General features: G+C 45.8%; 77 pseudogenes; all 77 read right to left on the bottom strand.

The window, feature by feature from the left end:
* Positions 1-87: 87 nt before the first annotated feature.
* On the bottom strand, positions 88-206 carry LOC140101568 (5S ribosomal RNA; annotated as a pseudogene).
* A 70-nt stretch (positions 207-276) lies between these two features.
* LOC140081917 (5S ribosomal RNA) lies at positions 277-395 on the bottom strand (annotated as a pseudogene).
* Positions 396-465: 70 nt separating this feature from the next.
* Positions 466-584, bottom strand: LOC140085761 (5S ribosomal RNA; annotated as a pseudogene).
* A 70-nt stretch (positions 585-654) lies between these two features.
* Positions 655-773, bottom strand: LOC140089849 (5S ribosomal RNA; annotated as a pseudogene).
* A 432-nt stretch (positions 774-1205) lies between these two features.
* Positions 1206-1324, bottom strand: LOC140101567 (5S ribosomal RNA; annotated as a pseudogene).
* Positions 1325-1394: 70 nt separating this feature from the next.
* On the bottom strand, positions 1395-1513 carry LOC140101566 (5S ribosomal RNA; annotated as a pseudogene).
* A 70-nt stretch (positions 1514-1583) lies between these two features.
* Positions 1584-1702, bottom strand: LOC140089144 (5S ribosomal RNA; annotated as a pseudogene).
* A 70-nt stretch (positions 1703-1772) lies between these two features.
* LOC140088516 (5S ribosomal RNA) lies at positions 1773-1891 on the bottom strand (annotated as a pseudogene).
* Positions 1892-1961: 70 nt separating this feature from the next.
* On the bottom strand, positions 1962-2080 carry LOC140101565 (5S ribosomal RNA; annotated as a pseudogene).
* Positions 2081-2150: 70 nt separating this feature from the next.
* LOC140086965 (5S ribosomal RNA) lies at positions 2151-2269 on the bottom strand (annotated as a pseudogene).
* Positions 2270-2339: 70 nt separating this feature from the next.
* On the bottom strand, positions 2340-2458 carry LOC140094694 (5S ribosomal RNA; annotated as a pseudogene).
* Positions 2459-2528: 70 nt separating this feature from the next.
* LOC140101564 (5S ribosomal RNA) lies at positions 2529-2647 on the bottom strand (annotated as a pseudogene).
* Positions 2648-2717: 70 nt separating this feature from the next.
* On the bottom strand, positions 2718-2836 carry LOC140087374 (5S ribosomal RNA; annotated as a pseudogene).
* A 70-nt stretch (positions 2837-2906) lies between these two features.
* On the bottom strand, positions 2907-3025 carry LOC140101562 (5S ribosomal RNA; annotated as a pseudogene).
* Positions 3026-3095: 70 nt separating this feature from the next.
* LOC140088555 (5S ribosomal RNA) lies at positions 3096-3214 on the bottom strand (annotated as a pseudogene).
* Positions 3215-3284: 70 nt separating this feature from the next.
* On the bottom strand, positions 3285-3403 carry LOC140083758 (5S ribosomal RNA; annotated as a pseudogene).
* A 259-nt stretch (positions 3404-3662) lies between these two features.
* LOC140101561 (5S ribosomal RNA) lies at positions 3663-3781 on the bottom strand (annotated as a pseudogene).
* Positions 3782-3851: 70 nt separating this feature from the next.
* On the bottom strand, positions 3852-3970 carry LOC140094445 (5S ribosomal RNA; annotated as a pseudogene).
* A 70-nt stretch (positions 3971-4040) lies between these two features.
* Positions 4041-4159, bottom strand: LOC140094311 (5S ribosomal RNA; annotated as a pseudogene).
* Positions 4160-4229: 70 nt separating this feature from the next.
* On the bottom strand, positions 4230-4348 carry LOC140081203 (5S ribosomal RNA; annotated as a pseudogene).
* A 70-nt stretch (positions 4349-4418) lies between these two features.
* Positions 4419-4537, bottom strand: LOC140084613 (5S ribosomal RNA; annotated as a pseudogene).
* Positions 4538-4607: 70 nt separating this feature from the next.
* Positions 4608-4726, bottom strand: LOC140101560 (5S ribosomal RNA; annotated as a pseudogene).
* Positions 4727-4796: 70 nt separating this feature from the next.
* Positions 4797-4915, bottom strand: LOC140101559 (5S ribosomal RNA; annotated as a pseudogene).
* A 251-nt stretch (positions 4916-5166) lies between these two features.
* LOC140081916 (5S ribosomal RNA) lies at positions 5167-5285 on the bottom strand (annotated as a pseudogene).
* A 70-nt stretch (positions 5286-5355) lies between these two features.
* Positions 5356-5474, bottom strand: LOC140084464 (5S ribosomal RNA; annotated as a pseudogene).
* Positions 5475-5544: 70 nt separating this feature from the next.
* Positions 5545-5663, bottom strand: LOC140101557 (5S ribosomal RNA; annotated as a pseudogene).
* A 432-nt stretch (positions 5664-6095) lies between these two features.
* Positions 6096-6214, bottom strand: LOC140097728 (5S ribosomal RNA; annotated as a pseudogene).
* A 70-nt stretch (positions 6215-6284) lies between these two features.
* On the bottom strand, positions 6285-6403 carry LOC140084463 (5S ribosomal RNA; annotated as a pseudogene).
* A 70-nt stretch (positions 6404-6473) lies between these two features.
* LOC140088420 (5S ribosomal RNA) lies at positions 6474-6592 on the bottom strand (annotated as a pseudogene).
* Positions 6593-6662: 70 nt separating this feature from the next.
* LOC140085030 (5S ribosomal RNA) lies at positions 6663-6781 on the bottom strand (annotated as a pseudogene).
* Positions 6782-6851: 70 nt separating this feature from the next.
* On the bottom strand, positions 6852-6970 carry LOC140084462 (5S ribosomal RNA; annotated as a pseudogene).
* Positions 6971-7040: 70 nt separating this feature from the next.
* On the bottom strand, positions 7041-7159 carry LOC140101556 (5S ribosomal RNA; annotated as a pseudogene).
* A 70-nt stretch (positions 7160-7229) lies between these two features.
* LOC140101555 (5S ribosomal RNA) lies at positions 7230-7348 on the bottom strand (annotated as a pseudogene).
* Positions 7349-7418: 70 nt separating this feature from the next.
* LOC140090154 (5S ribosomal RNA) lies at positions 7419-7537 on the bottom strand (annotated as a pseudogene).
* Positions 7538-7607: 70 nt separating this feature from the next.
* LOC140084461 (5S ribosomal RNA) lies at positions 7608-7726 on the bottom strand (annotated as a pseudogene).
* A 70-nt stretch (positions 7727-7796) lies between these two features.
* Positions 7797-7915, bottom strand: LOC140101554 (5S ribosomal RNA; annotated as a pseudogene).
* Positions 7916-7985: 70 nt separating this feature from the next.
* On the bottom strand, positions 7986-8104 carry LOC140086964 (5S ribosomal RNA; annotated as a pseudogene).
* A 70-nt stretch (positions 8105-8174) lies between these two features.
* LOC140101553 (5S ribosomal RNA) lies at positions 8175-8293 on the bottom strand (annotated as a pseudogene).
* Positions 8294-8363: 70 nt separating this feature from the next.
* Positions 8364-8482, bottom strand: LOC140090153 (5S ribosomal RNA; annotated as a pseudogene).
* Positions 8483-8552: 70 nt separating this feature from the next.
* Positions 8553-8671, bottom strand: LOC140084460 (5S ribosomal RNA; annotated as a pseudogene).
* Positions 8672-8741: 70 nt separating this feature from the next.
* Positions 8742-8860, bottom strand: LOC140101552 (5S ribosomal RNA; annotated as a pseudogene).
* Positions 8861-8930: 70 nt separating this feature from the next.
* On the bottom strand, positions 8931-9049 carry LOC140101550 (5S ribosomal RNA; annotated as a pseudogene).
* Positions 9050-9119: 70 nt separating this feature from the next.
* Positions 9120-9238, bottom strand: LOC140085016 (5S ribosomal RNA; annotated as a pseudogene).
* Positions 9239-9308: 70 nt separating this feature from the next.
* On the bottom strand, positions 9309-9427 carry LOC140081915 (5S ribosomal RNA; annotated as a pseudogene).
* Positions 9428-9497: 70 nt separating this feature from the next.
* LOC140084459 (5S ribosomal RNA) lies at positions 9498-9616 on the bottom strand (annotated as a pseudogene).
* Positions 9617-9686: 70 nt separating this feature from the next.
* On the bottom strand, positions 9687-9805 carry LOC140101549 (5S ribosomal RNA; annotated as a pseudogene).
* A 432-nt stretch (positions 9806-10237) lies between these two features.
* LOC140097723 (5S ribosomal RNA) lies at positions 10238-10356 on the bottom strand (annotated as a pseudogene).
* A 70-nt stretch (positions 10357-10426) lies between these two features.
* LOC140084101 (5S ribosomal RNA) lies at positions 10427-10545 on the bottom strand (annotated as a pseudogene).
* Positions 10546-10615: 70 nt separating this feature from the next.
* LOC140096193 (5S ribosomal RNA) lies at positions 10616-10734 on the bottom strand (annotated as a pseudogene).
* A 70-nt stretch (positions 10735-10804) lies between these two features.
* On the bottom strand, positions 10805-10923 carry LOC140085021 (5S ribosomal RNA; annotated as a pseudogene).
* A 70-nt stretch (positions 10924-10993) lies between these two features.
* On the bottom strand, positions 10994-11112 carry LOC140090598 (5S ribosomal RNA; annotated as a pseudogene).
* A 70-nt stretch (positions 11113-11182) lies between these two features.
* On the bottom strand, positions 11183-11301 carry LOC140101548 (5S ribosomal RNA; annotated as a pseudogene).
* Positions 11302-11371: 70 nt separating this feature from the next.
* LOC140101546 (5S ribosomal RNA) lies at positions 11372-11490 on the bottom strand (annotated as a pseudogene).
* Positions 11491-11560: 70 nt separating this feature from the next.
* LOC140090022 (5S ribosomal RNA) lies at positions 11561-11679 on the bottom strand (annotated as a pseudogene).
* Positions 11680-11749: 70 nt separating this feature from the next.
* On the bottom strand, positions 11750-11868 carry LOC140084457 (5S ribosomal RNA; annotated as a pseudogene).
* A 70-nt stretch (positions 11869-11938) lies between these two features.
* Positions 11939-12057, bottom strand: LOC140101545 (5S ribosomal RNA; annotated as a pseudogene).
* A 70-nt stretch (positions 12058-12127) lies between these two features.
* Positions 12128-12246, bottom strand: LOC140086963 (5S ribosomal RNA; annotated as a pseudogene).
* Positions 12247-12316: 70 nt separating this feature from the next.
* LOC140101544 (5S ribosomal RNA) lies at positions 12317-12435 on the bottom strand (annotated as a pseudogene).
* Positions 12436-12505: 70 nt separating this feature from the next.
* Positions 12506-12624, bottom strand: LOC140090021 (5S ribosomal RNA; annotated as a pseudogene).
* Positions 12625-12694: 70 nt separating this feature from the next.
* Positions 12695-12813, bottom strand: LOC140084100 (5S ribosomal RNA; annotated as a pseudogene).
* Positions 12814-12883: 70 nt separating this feature from the next.
* LOC140101543 (5S ribosomal RNA) lies at positions 12884-13002 on the bottom strand (annotated as a pseudogene).
* Positions 13003-13072: 70 nt separating this feature from the next.
* LOC140101542 (5S ribosomal RNA) lies at positions 13073-13191 on the bottom strand (annotated as a pseudogene).
* Positions 13192-13261: 70 nt separating this feature from the next.
* LOC140088553 (5S ribosomal RNA) lies at positions 13262-13380 on the bottom strand (annotated as a pseudogene).
* Positions 13381-13450: 70 nt separating this feature from the next.
* Positions 13451-13569, bottom strand: LOC140087371 (5S ribosomal RNA; annotated as a pseudogene).
* Positions 13570-13639: 70 nt separating this feature from the next.
* On the bottom strand, positions 13640-13758 carry LOC140088326 (5S ribosomal RNA; annotated as a pseudogene).
* A 70-nt stretch (positions 13759-13828) lies between these two features.
* LOC140088552 (5S ribosomal RNA) lies at positions 13829-13947 on the bottom strand (annotated as a pseudogene).
* Positions 13948-14017: 70 nt separating this feature from the next.
* Positions 14018-14136, bottom strand: LOC140101541 (5S ribosomal RNA; annotated as a pseudogene).
* Positions 14137-14395: 259 nt separating this feature from the next.
* On the bottom strand, positions 14396-14514 carry LOC140101540 (5S ribosomal RNA; annotated as a pseudogene).
* Positions 14515-14773: 259 nt separating this feature from the next.
* LOC140086683 (5S ribosomal RNA) lies at positions 14774-14892 on the bottom strand (annotated as a pseudogene).
* Positions 14893-15143: 251 nt separating this feature from the next.
* Positions 15144-15262, bottom strand: LOC140081914 (5S ribosomal RNA; annotated as a pseudogene).
* Positions 15263-15332: 70 nt separating this feature from the next.
* On the bottom strand, positions 15333-15451 carry LOC140084456 (5S ribosomal RNA; annotated as a pseudogene).
* Positions 15452-15521: 70 nt separating this feature from the next.
* On the bottom strand, positions 15522-15640 carry LOC140101538 (5S ribosomal RNA; annotated as a pseudogene).
* A 70-nt stretch (positions 15641-15710) lies between these two features.
* LOC140081202 (5S ribosomal RNA) lies at positions 15711-15829 on the bottom strand (annotated as a pseudogene).
* A 259-nt stretch (positions 15830-16088) lies between these two features.
* Positions 16089-16207, bottom strand: LOC140101537 (5S ribosomal RNA; annotated as a pseudogene).
* A 70-nt stretch (positions 16208-16277) lies between these two features.
* LOC140088311 (5S ribosomal RNA) lies at positions 16278-16396 on the bottom strand (annotated as a pseudogene).
* A 251-nt stretch (positions 16397-16647) lies between these two features.
* Positions 16648-16766, bottom strand: LOC140081913 (5S ribosomal RNA; annotated as a pseudogene).
* A 70-nt stretch (positions 16767-16836) lies between these two features.
* On the bottom strand, positions 16837-16955 carry LOC140084455 (5S ribosomal RNA; annotated as a pseudogene).
* Between the last annotated feature and the right edge of the window lie 15 nt (positions 16956-16970).

The raw sequence follows: 16970 nt of genomic DNA, 5'->3' as shown, positions 1-16970 counted from the left end.
TTAGAATGGCCGTTGACAGCAGCTGTTCAATTTGAACCTTCTTTTACTATCTCATAGAGAAACTAACACAATTTTCAGGTTCAAAAAGGTCAACGGAACTTGGGATTCCCAGCCAGTCTCCCATGCTGGTACTTGCCAAGCCTTAAGCTGCATTGCTGCTGCGATCTGACGAGAGCAGGCACATTCAGCTTAGAATGGCCGTTGACAGCAGCTGTTCAATTTGAACCTTCTTTTACTATCTCATAGAGAAACTAACACAATTTTCAGGTTCAAAAAGGTCAACAGAACTTGGGATTCCCAGCCAGTCTCCCATGCTGGTACTTGCCAAGCCTTAAGCTGCATTGCTGCTGCGATCTGACGAGAGCAGGCACATTCAGCTTAGAATGGCTGTTGACAGCAGCTGTTCAATTTGAACCTTCTTTTACTATCTCATAGAGAAACTAACACAATTTTCAGGTTCAAAAAGGTCAACAGAACTTGGGATTCCCAGCCAGTCTCCCATGCTGGTACTTGCCAAGCCTTAAGCTGCATTGATGCTGCGATCTGACGAGAGCAGGCACATTCAGCTTAGAATGGCCGTTGACAGCAGCTGTTCAGTTTGAACCTTCTTTTACTATCTCATAGAGAAACTAACACAATTTTCAGGTTCAAAAAGGTCAACGGAACTTGGGATTCCCAGCCAGTCTCCCATGCTGGTACTTGCCAAGCCTTAAGCTTCATTGCTGCTGCGATCTGACGAGAGCAGGCACATTCAGCTTAGAATGGCCGTTGACAGCAGCTGTTCAGTTTGAACCTTCTTTTACTATCTCATAGAGAAACTAACACAATTTTCAGGTTCAAAAAGGTCAACGGAACTTGGGATTCCCAGCCAGTCTCCCATGCTGGTACTTGCCAAGCCTTAAGCTGCTGCGATCTGACGAGAGCAGGCACATTCAGCTTAGAATGGCCGTTGACAGCAGCTGTTCAATTTGAACCTTCTTTTACTATCTCATAGAGAAACTAACACAATTTTCAGGTTCAAAAAGGTCAACAGAACTTGGGATTCCCAGCCAGTCTCCCATGCTGGTACTTGCCAAGCCTTAAGCTGCTGCGATCTGATGAGAGCAGGCACATTCAGCTTAGAATGGCCGTTGACAGCAGCTGTTCAATTTGAACCTTCTTTTACTATCTCATAGAGAAACTAACACAATTTTCAGGTTCAAAAAGGTCAACGGAACTTGGGATTCCCAGCCAGTCTCCCATGCTGGTACTTGCCAAGCCTTAAGCTGCATTGCTGCTGCGATCTGACGAGAGCAGGCACATTCAGCTTAGAATGGCCGTTGACAGCAGCTGTTCAATTTGAACCTTCTTTTACCATCTTTGACAGAGAAACTAACAATTTTCAGGTTCAAAAAGGTCAACGGAACTTGGGATTCCCAGCCAGTCTCCCATGCTGGTACTTGCCAAGCCTTAAGCTGCATTGCTGCTGCGATCTGACGAGAGCAGGCACATTCAGCTTAGAATGGCCGTTGACAGCAGCTGTTCAATTTGAACCTTCTTTTACTATCTCATAGAGAAACTAACACAATTTTCAGGTTCAAAAAGGTCAACGGAACTTGGGATTCCCAGCCAGTCTCCCATGCTGGTACTTTCCAAGCCTTAAGCTGCATTGCTGCTGCGATCTGACGAGAGCAGGCACATTCAGCTTAGAATGGCTGTTGACAGCAGCTGTTCAATTTGAACCTTCTTTTACTATCTCATAGAGAAACTAACACAATTTTCAGGTTCAAAAAGGTCAACGGAACTTGGGATTCCCAGCCAGTCTCCCATGCTGGTACTTGCCAAGCCTTAAGCTGCATTGATGCTGCGATCTGAAGAGAGCAGGCACATTCAGCTTAGAATGGCCGTTGACAGCAGCTGTTCAGTTTGAACCTTCTTTTACTATCTCATAGAGAAACTAACACAATTTTCAGGTTCAAAAAGGTCAACGGAACTTGGGATTCCCAGCCAGTCTCCCATGCTGGTACTTGCCAAGCCTTAAGCTGCATTGCTGCTGCGATCTGACGAGAGCAGGCACATTCAGCTTAGAATGGCCGTTGACAGCAGCTGTTCAGTTTGAACCTTCTTTTACTATCTCATAGAGAAACTAAAACAATTTTCAGGTTCAAAAAGGTCAACGGAACTTGGGATTCCCAGCCAGTCTCCCATGCTGGTACTTGCCAAGCCTTAAGCTGCATTGCTGCTGCAATCTGACGAGAGCAGGCACATTCAGCTTAGAATGGCCGTTGACAGCAGCTGTTCAATTTGAACCTTCTTTTACCATCTTTGACAGAGAAACTAACAATTTTCAGGTTCAAAAAGGTCAACGGAACTTGGGATTCCCAGCCAGTCTCCCATGCTGGTACTTGACAAGCCTTAAGCTGCATTGCTGCTGCGATCTGACGAGAGCAGGCACATTGAGCTTAGAATGGCCGTTGACAGCAGCTGTTCAATTTGAACCTTCTTTTACTATCTCATAGAGAAACTAACACAATTTTCAGGTTCAAAAAGGTCAACGGAACTTGGGATTCCCAGCCAGTCTCCCATGCTGGTACTTGCCAAGCCTTAAGCTGCATTGCTGCTGCGATCTGACGAGAGCAGGCACATTCAGCTTAGAATGGCCGTTGACAGCAGTTGTTCAATTTGAACCTTCTTTTACTATCTCATAGAGAAACTAACACAATTTTCAGGTTCAAAAAGGTCAACGGAACTTGGGATTCCCAGCCAGTCTCCCATGCTGGTACTTGCCAAGCCTTAAGCTGCATTGCTGCTGCGATCTGACGAGAGCACGCACATTCAGCTTAGAATGGCCGTTGACAGCAGCTGTTCAATTTGAACCTTCTTTTACTATCTCATAGAGAAACTAACACAATTTTCAGGTTCAAAAAGGTCAACGGAACTTGGGATTCCCAGCCAGTCTCCCATGCTGGTACTTGCCAAGCCTTAAGCTGCATTGCTGCTGCGATCTGACGAGAGCAGGCACATTCAGCTTAGAATGGCCGTTGACAGCAGCTGTTCAATTTGAACCTTCTTTTACCATCTTTGACAGAGAAACTAACAATTTTCAGGTTCAAAAAGGTCAACGGAACTTGGGATTCCCAGCCAGTCTCCCATGCTGGTACTTGCCAAGCCTTAAGCTGCATTGCTGCTGCGATCTGACGAGAGCAGGCACATTGAGCTTAGAATGGCCGTTGACAGCAGCTGTTCAATTTGAACCTTCTTTTACTATCTCATAGAGAAACTAACACAATTTTCAGGTTCAAAAAGGTCAACGGAACTTGGAATTCCCAGCCAGTCTCCCATGCTGGTACTTGCCAAGCCTTAAGCTGCATTGCTGCTGCGATCTGACGAGAGCAGGCACATTCAGCTTAGAATGGCCGTTGACAGTAGTTGTTCAATTTGAACCTTCTTCTACTATCTTATAGAGAAACTAACACAATTTTCAGGTTCAAAAAGGTCACCAGAACTTGGGATTCCCAGCCAGTCTCCCATGCTGGTACTTGCCAAGCCTTTAGCTGCATCGCTGCTGCGATCTGACAAGAGCACGCACATTCAGCTTAGAATGGCCGTTGACAGCAGCTGTTCAATTTGAACCTTCTTTTACTATCTCATAGAGAAACTAACACAATTTTCAGGTTCAAAAAGGTCAACGGAACTTGGGATTCCCAGCCAGTCTCCCATGCTGGTACTTGCCAAGCCTTAAGCTGCATTGCTGCTGCGATCTGACGAGAGCAGGCACATTCAGCTTAGAATGGCCGTTGACAGCAGCTGTTCAGTTTGAACCTTCTTTTACTATCTCATAGAGAAACTAACACAATTTTCAGGTTCAAAAAGGTCAACGGAACTTGGGATTCCCAGCCCGTCTCCCATGCTGGTACTTGCCAAGCCTTAAGCTGCATTGCTGCTGCAATCTGACGAGAGCAGGCACATTCAGCTTAGAATGGCCGTTGACAGCAGCTGTTCAATTTGAACCTTCTTTTACTATCTCATAGAGAAACTAACACAATTTTCAGGTTCAAAAAGGTCAACAGAACTTGGGATTCCCAGCCAGTCTCCCATGCTGGTACTTGCAAAGCCTTAAGCTGCATTGCTGCTGCGATCTGACGAGAGCAGGCACATTCAGCTTAGAATGGCCGTTGACAGCAGCTGTTCAATTTGAACTTTCTTTTACTATCTCATAGAAAAACTAACACAATTTTCAGGTTCAAAAAGGTCAACAGAACTTGGGATTCCCAGCCAGTCTCCCATGCTGGTACTTGCCAAGCCTTAAGCTGCATTGCTGCTGCGATCTGACGAGAGCAGGCACATTCAGCTTAGAATGGCCGTTGACAGCAGCTGTTCAATTTGAACCTTCTTTAACTATCTCATAGAGAAACTAACACAATTTTCAGGTTCAAAAAGGTCAACGGAACTTGGGATTCCCAGCCAGACTCCCATGCTGGTACTTGCCAAGCCTTAAGCTGCATTGCTGCTGCGATCTGACGAGAGCAGGCACATTCAGCTTAGAATGGCCGTTGACAGCAGCTGTTCAGTTTGAACCTTCTTTTACTATCTCATAGAGAAACTAACACAATTTTCAGGTTCAAAAAGGTCAACGGAACTTGGGATTCCCAGCCAGTCTCCCATGCTGGTACTTGCCAAGCCTTAAGCTGCATTGCTGCTGCGATCTGACGAGAGCAGGCACATTCAGCTTAGAATGGCCGTTGACAGCAGCTGTTCAATTTGAACCTTCTTTTACCATCTTTGACAGAGAAACTAACAATTTTCAGGTTCAAAAAGGTCAACGGAACTTGGGATTCCCAGCCAGTCTCCCATGCTGGTACTTGCCAAGCCTTAAGCTGCATTGCTGCTGCGATCTGACGAGAGCAGGCACATTCAGCTTAGAATGGCCGTTGACAGCAGCTGTTCAATTTGAACCTTCTTTTACTATCTCATAGAGAAACTAACACAATTTTCAGGTTCAAAAAGGTCAACGGAACTTGGGATTCCCAGCCAGTCTCTCATGCTGGTACTTGCCAAGCCTTAAGCTGCTGCGATCTGACGAGAGCAGGCACATTCAGCTTAGAATGGCCGTTGACAGCAGCTGTTCAATTTGAACCTTCTTTTACTATCTCATAGAGAAACTAACACAATTTTCAGGTTCAAAAAGGTCAACAGAACTTGGGATTCCCAGCCAGTCTCCCATGCTGGTACTTGCCAAGCCTTAAGCTGCATTGCTGCTGCGATCTGACGAGAGCAGGCACATTCAGCTTAGAATGGCTGTTGACAGCAGCTGTTCAATTTGAACCTTCTTTTACTATCTCATAGAGAAACTAACACAATTTTCAGGTTCAAAAAGGTCAACGGAACTTGGGATTCCCAGCCAGTCTCCCATGCTGGTACTTGCCAAGCCTTAAGCTGCATTGATGCTGCGATCTGACGAGAGCAGGCACATTCAGCTTAGAATGGCCGTTGACAGCAGCTGTTCAGTTTGAACCTTCTTTTACTATCTCATAGAGAAACTAACACAATTTTCAGGTTCAAAAAGGTCAACGGAACTTGGGATTCCCAGCCAGTCTCCCATGCTGGTACTTGCCAAGCCTTAAGCTGCATTGCTGCTGCGATCTGACGAGAGCAGGCACATTCAGCTTAGAATGGCCGTTGACAGCAGCTGTTCAGTTTGAACCTTCTTTTACTATCTCATAGAGAAACTAACACAATTTTCAGGTTCAAAAAGGTCAACGGAACTTGGGATTCCCAGCCAGTCTCCCATGCTGGTACTTGCCAAGCCTTAAGCTGCTGCGATCTGACGAGAGCAGGCACATTCAGCTTAGAATGGCCGTTGACAGCAGCTGTTCAATTTGAACCTTCTTTTACTATCTCATAGAGAAACTAACACAATTTTCAGGTTCAAAAAGGTCAACAGAACTTGGGATTCCCAGCCAGTCTCCCATGCTGGTACTTGCCAAGCCTTAAGCTGCTGCGATCTGATAAGAGCAGGCACATTCAGCTTAGAATGGCCGTTGACAGCAGCTGTTCAATTTGAACCTTCTTTTACTATCTCATAGAGAAACTAACACAATTTTCAGGTTCAAAAAGGTCAACAGAACTTGGGATTCCCAGCCAGTCTCCCATGCTGGTACTTGCCAAGCCTTAAGCTGCATTGCTGCTGCGATATGACGAGAGCAGGCACATTCAGCTTAGAATGGCTGTTGACAGCAGCTGTTCAATTTGAACCTTCTTTTACTATCTCATAGAGAAACTAACACAATTTTCAGGTTCAAAAAGGTCAACGGAACTTGGGATTCCCAGCCAGTCTCCCATGCTGGTACTTGCCAAGCCTTAAGCTGCATTGATGCTGCGATCTGACGAGAGCAGGCACATTCAGCTTAGAATGGCCGTTGACAGCAGCTGTTCAGTTTGAACCTTCTTTTACTATCTCATAGAGAAACTAACACAATTTTCAGGTTCAAAAAGGTCAACGGAACTTGGGATTTCCAGCCAGTCTCCCATGCTGGTACTTGCCAAGCCTTAAGCTGCATTGCTGCTGCGATCTGACGAGAGCAGGCACATTCAGCTTAGAATGGCCGTTGACAGCAGCTGTTCAATTTGAACCTTCTTTTACTATCTCATAGAGAAACTAACACAATTTTCAGGTTCAAAAAGGTCAACAGAACTTGGGATTCCCAGCCAGTCTCCCATGCTGGTACTTGCCAAGCCTTTAGCTGCATTGCTGCTGCGATCTGACGAGAGCAGGCACATTCAGCTTAGAATGGCTGTTGACAGAAGCTGTTCAATTTGAACCTTCTTTTACTATCTCATAGAGAAACTAACACAATTTTCAGGTTCAAAAAGGTCAACGGAACTTGGGATTCCCAGCCAGTCTCCCATGCTGGTACTTGCCAAGCCTTAAGCTGCATTGATGCTGCGATCTGACGAGAGCAGGCACATTCAGCTTAGAATGGCCGTTGACAGCAGCTGTTCAGTTTGAACCTTCTTTTACTATCTCATAGAGAAACTAACACAATTTTCAGGTTCAAAAAGGTCAACGGAACTTGGGATTCCCAGCCAGTCTCCCATGCTGGTACTTGCCAAGCCTTAAGCTGCATTGCTGCTGCGATCTGACGAGAGCAGGCACATTCAGCTTAGAATGGCCGTTGACAGCAGCTGTTCAGTTTGAACCTTCTTTTACTATCTCATAGAGAAACTAACACAATTTTCAGGTTCAAAAAGGTCAACGGAACTTGGGATTCCCAGCCAGTCTCCCATGCTGGTACTTGCCAAGCCTTAAGCTGCATTGCTGCTGCGATCTGACGAGAGCAGGCACATTCAGCTTAGAATGGCCGTTGACAGCAGCTGTTCAATTTGAACCTTCTTTTACTATCTCATAGAGAAACTAACACAATTTTCAGGTTCAAAAAGGTCAACGGAACTTGGGATTCCCAGCCAGTCTCCCATGCTGGTACTTGCCAAGCCTTAAGCTGCATTGCTGCTGCGATCTGACGAGAGCAGGCACATTCAGCTTAGAATGGCTGTTGACAGCAGCTGTTCAATTTGAACCTTCTTTTACTATCTCATAGAGAAACTAACACAATTTTCAGGTTCAAAAAGGTCAACGGAACTTGGGATTCCCAGCCAGTCTCCCATGCTGGTACTTGCCAAGCCTTAAGCTGCATTGATGCTGCGATCTGACGAGAGCAGGCACATTCAGCTTAGAATGGCCGTTGACAGCAGCTGTTCAGTTTGAACCTTCTTTTACTATCTCATAGAGAAACTAACACAATTTTCAGGTTCAAAAAGGTCAACGGAACTTGGGATTCCCAGCCAGTCTCCCATGCTGGTACTTGCCAAGCCTTAAGCTGCATTGCTGCTGCGATCTGACGAGAGCAGGCACATTCAGCTTAGAATGGCCGTTGACAGCAGCTGTTCAGTTTGAACCTTCTTTTACTATCTCATAGAGAAACTAACACAATTTTCAGGTTCAAAAAGGTCAACGGAACTTGGGATTCCCAGCCAGTCTCCCATGCTGGTACTTGCCAAGCCTTAAGCTGCATTGCTGCTGCAATCTGACGAGAGCAGGCACATTCAGCTTAGAATGGCCGTTGACAGCAGCTGTTCAATTTGAACCTTCTTTTACCATCTTTGACAGAGAAACTAACAATTTTCAGGTTCAAAAAGGTCAACGGAACTTGGGATTCCCAGCCAGTCTCCCATGCTGGTACTTGCCAAGCCTTAAGCTGCATTGCTGCTGCGATCTGACGAGAGCAGGCACATTCAGCTTAGAATGGCCGTTGACAGCAGCTGTTCAATTTGAACCTTCTTTTACTATCTCATAGAGAAACTAACACAATTTTCAGGTTCAAAAAGGTCAACGGAACTTGGGATTCCCAGCCAGTCTCCCATGCTGGTACTTGCCAAGCCTTAAGCTGCATTGCTGCTGCGATCTGACGAGAGCAGGCACATTCAGCTTAGAATGGCTGTTGACAGCAGCTGTTCAATTTGAACCTTCTTTTACTATCTCATAGAGAAACTAACACAATTTTCAGGTTCAAAAAGGTCAACGGAACTTGGGATTCCCAGCCAGTCTCCCATGCTGGTACTTGCCAAGCCTTAAGCTGCATTGATGCTGCGATCTGACGAGAGCAGGCACATTCAGCTTAGAATGGCCGTTGACAGCAGCTGTTCAGTTTGAACCTTCTTTTACTATCTCATAGAGAAACTAACACAATTTTCAGGTTCAAAAAGGTCAACGGAACTTGGGATTCCCAGCCAGTCTCCCATGCTGGTACTTGCCAAGCCTTAAGCTGCATTGCTGCTGCGATCTGACGAGAGCAGGCACATTCAGCTTAGAATGGCCGTTGACAGCAGCTGTTCAATTTGAACCTTCTTTTACCATCTTTGACAGAGAAACTAACAATTTTCAGGTTCAAAAAGGTCAACGGAACTTGGGATTCCCAGCCAGTCTCCCATGCTGGTACTTGCCAAGCCTTAAGCTGCATTGCTGCTGCGATCTGACGAGAGCAGGCACATTCAGCTTAGAATGGCCGTTGACAGCAGCTGTTCAATTTGAACCTTCTTTTACTATCTCATAGAGAAACTAACACAATTTTCAGGTTCAAAAAGGTCAACGGAACTTGTGATTCCCAGCCAGTCTCCCATGCTGGTACTTGCCAAGCCTTAAGCTGCATTGCTGCTGCGATCTGACGAGAGCAGGCACATTCAGCTTAGAATGGCCGTTGACAGCAGCTGTTCAATTTGAACCTTCTTTTACTATCTCATAGAGAAACTAACACAATTTTCAGGTTCAAAAAGGTCAACAGAACTTGGGATTCCCAGCCAGTCTCCCATGCTGGTACTTGCCAAGCCTTAAGCTGCATTGCTGCTGCGATCTGACGAGAGCAGGCACATTCAGCTTAGAATGGCTGTTGACAGCAGCTGTTCAATTTGAACCTTCTTTTACTATCTCATAGAGAAACTAACACAATTTTCAGGTTCAAAAAGGTCAACGGAACTTGGGATTCCCAGCCAGTCTCCCATGCTGGTACTTGCCAAGCCTTAAGCTGCATTGATGCTGCGATCTGACGAGAGCAGGCACATTCAGCTTAGAATGGCCGTTGACAGCAGCTGTTCAGTTTGAACCTTCTTTTACTATCTCATAGAGAAACTAACACAATTTTCAGGTTCAAAAAGGTCAACGGAACTTGGGATTCCCAGCCAGTCTCCCATGCTGGTACTTGCCAAGCCTTAAGCTGCATTGCTGCTGCGATCTGACGAGAGCAGGCACATTCAGCTTAGAATGGCCGTTGACAGCAGCTGTTCAGTTTGAACCTTCTTTTACTATCTCATAGAGAAACTAACACAATTTTCAGGTTCAAAAAGGTCAACGGAACTTGGGATTCCCAGCCAGTCTCCCATGCTGGTACTTGCCAAGCCTTAAGCTGCTGCGATCTGACGAGAGCAGGCACATTCAGCTTAGAATGGCCGTTGACAGCAGCTGTTCAATTTGAACCTTCTTTTACTATCTCATAGAGAAACTAACACAATTTTCAGGTTCAAAAAGGTCAACAGAACTTGGGATTCCCAGCCAGTCTCCCATGCTGGTACTTGCCAAGCCTTAAGCTGCTGCGATCTGATAAGAGCAGGCACATTCAGCTTAGAATGGCCGTTGACAGCAGCTGTTCAATTTGAACCTTCTTTTACTATCTCATAGAGAAACTAACACAATTTTCAGGTTCAAAAAGGTCAACAGAACTTGGGATTCCCAGCCAGTCTCCCATGCTGGTACTTGCCAAGCCTTAAGCTGCATTGCTGCTGCGATATGACGAGAGCAGGCACATTCAGCTTAGAATGGCTGTTGACAGCAGCTGTTCAATTTGAACCTTCTTTTACTATCTCATAGAGAAACTAACACAATTTTCAGGTTCAAAAAGGTCAACGGAACTTGGGATTCCCAGCCAGTCTCCCATGCTGGTACTTGCCAAGCCTTAAGCTGCATTGATGCTGCGATCTGACGAGAGCAGGCACATTCAGCTTAGAATGGCCGTTGACAGCAGCTGTTCAGTTTGAACCTTCTTTTACTATCTCATAGAGAAACTAACACAATTTTCAGGTTCAAAAAGGTTAACGGAACTTGGGATTTCCAGCCAGTCTCCCATGCTGGTACTTGCCAAGCCTTAAGCTGCATTGCTGCTGCGATCTGACGAGAGCAGGCACATTCAGCTTAGAATGGCCGTTGACAGCAGCTGTTCAATTTGAACCTTCTTTTACTATCTCATAGAGAAACTAACACAATTTTCAGGTTCAAAAAGGTCAACAGAACTTGGGATTCCCAGCCAGTCTCCCATGCTGGTACTTGCCAAGCCTTTAGCTGCATTGCTGCTGCGATCTGACGAGAGCAGGCACATTCAGCTTAGAATGGCTGTTGACAGAAGCTGTTCAATTTGAACCTTCTTTTACTATCTCATAGAGAAACTAACACAATTTTCAGGTTCAAAAAGGTCAACGGAACTTGGGATTCCCAGCCAGTCTCCAATGCTGGTACTTGCCAAGCCTTAAGCTGCATTGATGCTGCGATCTGACGAGAGCAGGCACATTCAGCTTAGAATGGCCGTTGACAGCAGCTGTTCAGTTTGAACCTTCTTTTACTATCTCATAGAGAAACTAACACAATTTTCAGGTTCAAAAAGGTCAACGGAACTTGGGATTCCCAGCCAGTCTCCCATGCTGGTACTTGCCAAGCCTTAAGCTGCATTGCTGCTGCGATCTGACGAGAGCAGGCACATTCAGCTTAGAATGGCCGTTGACAGCAGCTGTTCAGTTTGAACCTTCTTTTACTATCTCATAGAGAAACTAACACAATTTTCAGGTTCAAAAAGGTCAACGGAACTTGGGATTCCCAGCCAGTCTCCCATGCTGGTACTTGCCAAGCCTTAAGCTGCATTGCTGCTGCGATCTGACGAGAGCAGGCACATTCAGCTTAGAATGGCCGTTGACAGCAGCTGTTCAATTTGAACCTTCTTTTACTATCTCATAGAGAAACTAACACAATTTTCAGGTTCAAAAAGGTCAACGGAACTTGGGATTCCCAGCCAGTCTCCCATGCTGGTACTTGCCAAGCCTTAAGCTGCATTGCTGCTGCGATCTGACGAGAGCAGGCACATTCAGCTTAGAATGGCTGTTGACAGCAGCTGTTCAATTTGAACCTTCTTTTACTATCTCATAGAGAAACTAACACAATTTTCAGGTTCAAAAAGGTCAACGGAACTTGGGATTCCCAGCCAGTCTCCCATGCTGGTACTTGCCAAGCCTTAAGCTGCATTGATGCTGCGATCTGACGAGAGCAGGCACATTCAGCTTAGAATGGCCGTTGACAGCAGCTGTTCAGTTTGAACCTTCTTTTACTATCTCATAGAGAAACTAACACAATTTTCAGGTTCAAAAAGGTCAACGGAACTTGGGATTCCCAGCCAGTCTCCCATGCTGGTACTTGCCAAGCCTTAAGCTGCATTGCTGCTGCGATCTGACGAGAGCAGGCACATTCAGCTTAGAATGGCCGTTGACAGCAGCTGTTCAGTTTGAACCTTCTTTTACTATCTCATAGAGAAACTAACACAATTTTCAGGTTCAAAAAGGTCAACGGAACTTGGGATTCCCAGCCAGTCTCCCATGCTGGTACTTGCCAAGCCTTAAGCTGCATTGCTGCTGCAATCTGACGAGAGCAGGCACATTCAGCTTAGAATGGCCGTTGACAGCAGCTGTTCAATTTGAACCTTCTTTTACCATCTTTGACAGAGAAACTAACAATTTTCAGGTTCAAAAAGGTCAACGGAACTTGGGATTCCCAGCCAGTCTCCCATGCTGGTACTTGCCAAGCCTTAAGCTGCATTGCTGCTGCGATCTGACGAGAGCAGGCACATTCAGCTTAGAATGGCCGTTGACAGCAGCTGTTCAATTTGAACCTTCTTTTACTATCTCATAGAGAAACTAACACAATTTTCAGGTTCAAAAAGGTCAACGGAACTTGGGATTCCCAGCCAGTCTCCCATGCTGGTACTTGCCAAGCCTTAAGCTGCATTGCTGCTGCGATCTGACGAGAGCAGGCACATTCAGCTTAGAATGGCTGTTGACAGCAGCTGTTCAATTTGAACCTTCTTTTACTATCTCATAGAGAAACTAACACAATTTTCAGGTTCAAAAAGGTCAACGGAACTTGGGATTCCCAGCCAGTCTCCCATGCTGGTACTTGCCAAGCCTTAAGCTGCATTGATGCTGCGATCTGACGAGAGCAGGCACATTCAGCTTAGAATGGCCGTTGACAGCAGCTGTTCAGTTTGAACCTTCTTTTACTATCTCATAGAGAAACTAACACAATTTTCAGGTTCAAAAAGGTCAACGGAACTTGGGATTCCCAGCCAGTCTCCCATGCTGGTACTTGCCAAGCCTTAAGCTGCATTGCTGCTGCGATCTGACGAGAGCAGGCACATTCAGCTTAGAATGGCCGTTGACAGCAGCTGTTCAGTTTGAACCTTCTTTTACTATCTCATAGAGAAACTAAAACAATTTTCAGGTTCAAAAAGGTCAACGGAACTTGGGATTCCCAGCCAGTCTCCCATGCTGGTACTTGCCAAGCCTTAAGCTGCATTGCTGCTGCGATCTGACGAGAGCAGGCACATTCAGCTTAGAATGGCCGTTGACAGCAGCAGTTCAATTTGAACCTTCTTTTACCATCTTTGACAGAGAAACTAACAATTTTCAGGTTCAAAAAGGTCAACGGAACTTGGGATTCCCAGCCAGTCTCCCATGCTGGTACTTGCCAAGCCTTAAGCTGCATTGCTGCTGCGATCTGACGAGAGCAGGCACATTGAGCTTAGAATGGCCGTTGACAGCAGCTGTTCAATTTGAACCTTCTTTTACTATCTCATAGAGAAACTAACACAATTTTCAGGTTCAAAAAGGTCAACGGAACTTGGGATTCCCAGCCAGTCTCCCATGCTGGTACTTGCCAAGCCTTAAGCTGCATTGCTGCTGCGATCTGACGAGAGCACGCACATTCAGCTTAGAATGGCCGTTGACAGCAGCTGTTCAATTTGAACCTTCTTTTACTATCTCATAGAGAAACTAACACAATTTTCAGGTTCAAAAAGCTCAACGGAACTTGGGATTCCCAGCCAGTCTCCCATGCTGGTACTTGCCAAGCCTTAAGCTGCATTGCTGCTGCGATCTGACGAGAGCAGGCACATTCAGCTTAGAATGGCCGTTGACAGCAGCTGTTCAATTTGAACCTTCTTTTACCATCTTTGACAGAGAAACTAACAATTTTCAGGTTCAAAAAGGTCAACGGAACTTGGGATTCCCAGCCAGTCTCCCATGCTGGTACTTGCCAAGCCTTAAGCTGCATTGCTGCTGCGATCTGACGAGAGCAGGCACATTGAGCTTAGAATGGCCGTTGACAGCAGCTGTTCAATTTGAACCTTCTTTTACTATCTCATAGAGAAACTAACACAATTTTCAGGTTCAAAAAGGTCAACGGAACTTGGGATTCCCAGCCAGTCTCCCATGCTGGTACTTGCCAAGCCTTAAGCTGCATTGCTGCTGCGATCTGACGAGAGCAGGCACATTCAGCTTAGAATGGCCGTTGACAGCAGTTGTTCAATTTGAACCTTCTTCTACTATCTTATAGAGAAACTAACACAATTTTCAGGTTCAAAAAGGTCACCAGAACTTGGGATTCCCAGCCAGTCTCCCATGCTGGTACTTGCCAAGCCTTTAGCTGCATCGCTGCTGCGATCTGACAAGAGCACGCACATTCAGCTTAGAATGGCCGTTGACAGCAGCTGTTCAATTTGAACCTTCTTTTACTATCTCATAGAGAAACTAACACAATTTTCAGGTTCAAAAAGGTCAACGGAACTTGGGATTCCCAGCCAGTCTCCCATGCTGGTACTTGCCAAGCCTTAAGCTGCATTGCTGCTGCGATCTGACGAGAGCAGGCACATTCAGCTTAGAATGGCCGTTGACAGCAGCTGTTCAGTTTGAACCTTCTTTTACTATCTTATAGAGAAACTAACACAATTTTCAGGTTCAAAAAGGTCAACGGAACTTGGGATTCGCAGCCAGTCTCCCATGCTGGTACTTGCCAAGCCTTAAGCCGCATCGCTGCTGTGATCCGACAAGAGCACGCACATTCAGCTTAGAATGGCCGTTGACAGCAGCTGTTCAATTTGAACCTTCTTTTACTATCTCATAGAGAAACTAACACAATTTTCAGGTTCAAAAAGGTTAACGGAACTTGGGATTCCCAGCCAGTCTCCCATGCTGGTACTTGCCAAGCCTTAAGCTGCATTGCTGCTGCGATCTGACGAGAGCAGGCACATTCAGCTTAGAATGGCCGTTGACAGCAGCTGTTCAATTTGAACCTTCTTTTACTATCTCATAGAGAAACTAACACAATTTTCAGGTTCTAAAAGGTCAACGGAACTTGGGATTCCCAGCCAGTCTCCCATGCTGGTACTTGCCAAGCCTTAAGCTGCTGCGATCTGACGAGAGCAGGCACATTCAGCTTAGAATGGCCGTTGACAGCAGCTGTTCAATTTGAACCTTCTTTTACTATCTCATAGAGAAACTAACACAATTTTCAGGTTCAAAAAGGTCAACAGAACTTGGGATTCCCAGCCAGTCTCCCATGCTGGTACTTGCCAAGCCTTAAGCTGCATTGCTGCTGCGATCTGACGAGAGCAGGCACATTCAGCTTAGAATGGCTGTTGACAGCAGCTGTTCAATTTGAACCTTCTTTTACTATCTCATAGAGAAACTAACACAATTTTCAGGTTCAAAAAGGTCAACGGAACTTGGGATTCCCAGCCAGTCTCCCATGCTGGTACTTGCCAAGCCTTAAGCTGCATTGATGCTGCGATCTGACGAGAGCAGGCACATTCAGCTTAGAATGGCCGTTGACAGCAGCTGTTCAGTTTGAACCTTCTTTTACTATCTCATAGAGAAACTAACACAATTTTCAGGTTCAAAAAGGTCAACGGAACTTGGGATTCCCAGCCAGTCTCCCATGCTGGTACTTGCCAAGCCTTAAGCTGCATTGCTGCTGCGATCTGACGAGAGCAGGCACATTCAGCTTAGAATGGCCGTTGACAGCAGCTGTTCAATTTGAACCTTCTTTTACTATCTCATAGAGAAACTAACACAATTTTCAGGTTCAAAAAGGTCAACAGAACTTGGGATTCCCAGCCAGTCTCCCATGCTGGTACTTGCCAAGCCTTAAGCTGCATTGCTGCTGCGATCTGACGAGAGCAGGCACATTCAGCTTAGAATGGCCGTTGACAGCAGCTGTTCAGTTTGAACCTTCTTTTACTATCTTATAGAGAAACTAACACAATTTTCAGGTTCAAAAAGGTCAACGGAACTTGGGATTCGCAGCCAGTCTCCCATGCTGGTACTTGCCAAGCCTTAAGCCGCATCGCTGCTGTGATCCGACAAGAGCACGCACATTCAGCTTAGAATGGCCGTTGACAGCAGCTGTTCAATTTGAACCTTCTTTTACTATCTCATAGAGAAACTAACACAATTTTCAGGTTCAAAAAGGTCAACGGAACTTGGGATTCCCAGCCAGTCTCCCATGCTGGTACTTGCCAAGCCTTAAGCTGCATTGCTGCTGCGATCTGACGAGAGCAGGCACATTCAGCTTAGAATGGCCGTTGACAGCAGCTGTTCAGTTTGAACCTTCTTTTACTATCTTATAGAGAAACTAACACAATTTTCAGGTTCAAAAAGGTCAACGGAACTTGGGATTCGCAGCCAGTCTCCCATGCTGGTACTTGCCAAGCCTTAAGCTGCATTGCTGCTGCGATCTGACGAGAGCAGGCACATTCAGCTTAGAATGGCCGTTGACAGCAGCTGTTCAATTTGAACCTTCTTTTACTATCTCATAGAGAAACTAACACAATTTTCAGGTTCAAAAAGGTCAACGGAACTTGGGATTCCCAGCCAGTCTCCCATGCTGGTACTTGCCAAGCCTTAAGCTGCTGCGATCTGACGAGAGCAGGCACATTCAGCTTAGAATGGCCGTTGACAGCAGCTGTTCAATTTGAACCTTCTTTTACTATCTCATAGAGAAACTAACACAATTTTCAGGTTCAAAAAGGTCAACAGAACTTGGGATTCCCAGCCAGTCTCCCATGCTGGTACTTGCCAAGCCTTAAGCTGCATTGCTGCTGCGATCTGACGAGAGCAGGCACATTCAGCTTAGAATGGCTGTTGACAGCAGCTGTTCAATTTGAACCTTCTTTTACTATCTCATAGAGAAACTAACACAATTTTCAGGTTCAAAAAGGTCAACGGAACTTGGGATTCCCAGCCAGTCTCCCATGCTGGTACTTGCCAAGCCTTAAGCTGCATTGATGCTGCGATCTGACGAGAGCAGGCACATTCAGCTTAGAATGGCCGTTGACAGCAGCTGTTCAGTT

Source organism: Engystomops pustulosus, chromosome 9 (genome assembly GCF_040894005.1).
Source record: "Engystomops pustulosus chromosome 9, aEngPut4.maternal, whole genome shotgun sequence".
In the NCBI taxonomy this organism is placed as follows: Eukaryota; Metazoa; Chordata; class Amphibia; order Anura; family Leptodactylidae; genus Engystomops; species Engystomops pustulosus.
This window is presented reverse-complemented; position numbering and strand designations above follow the sequence as displayed.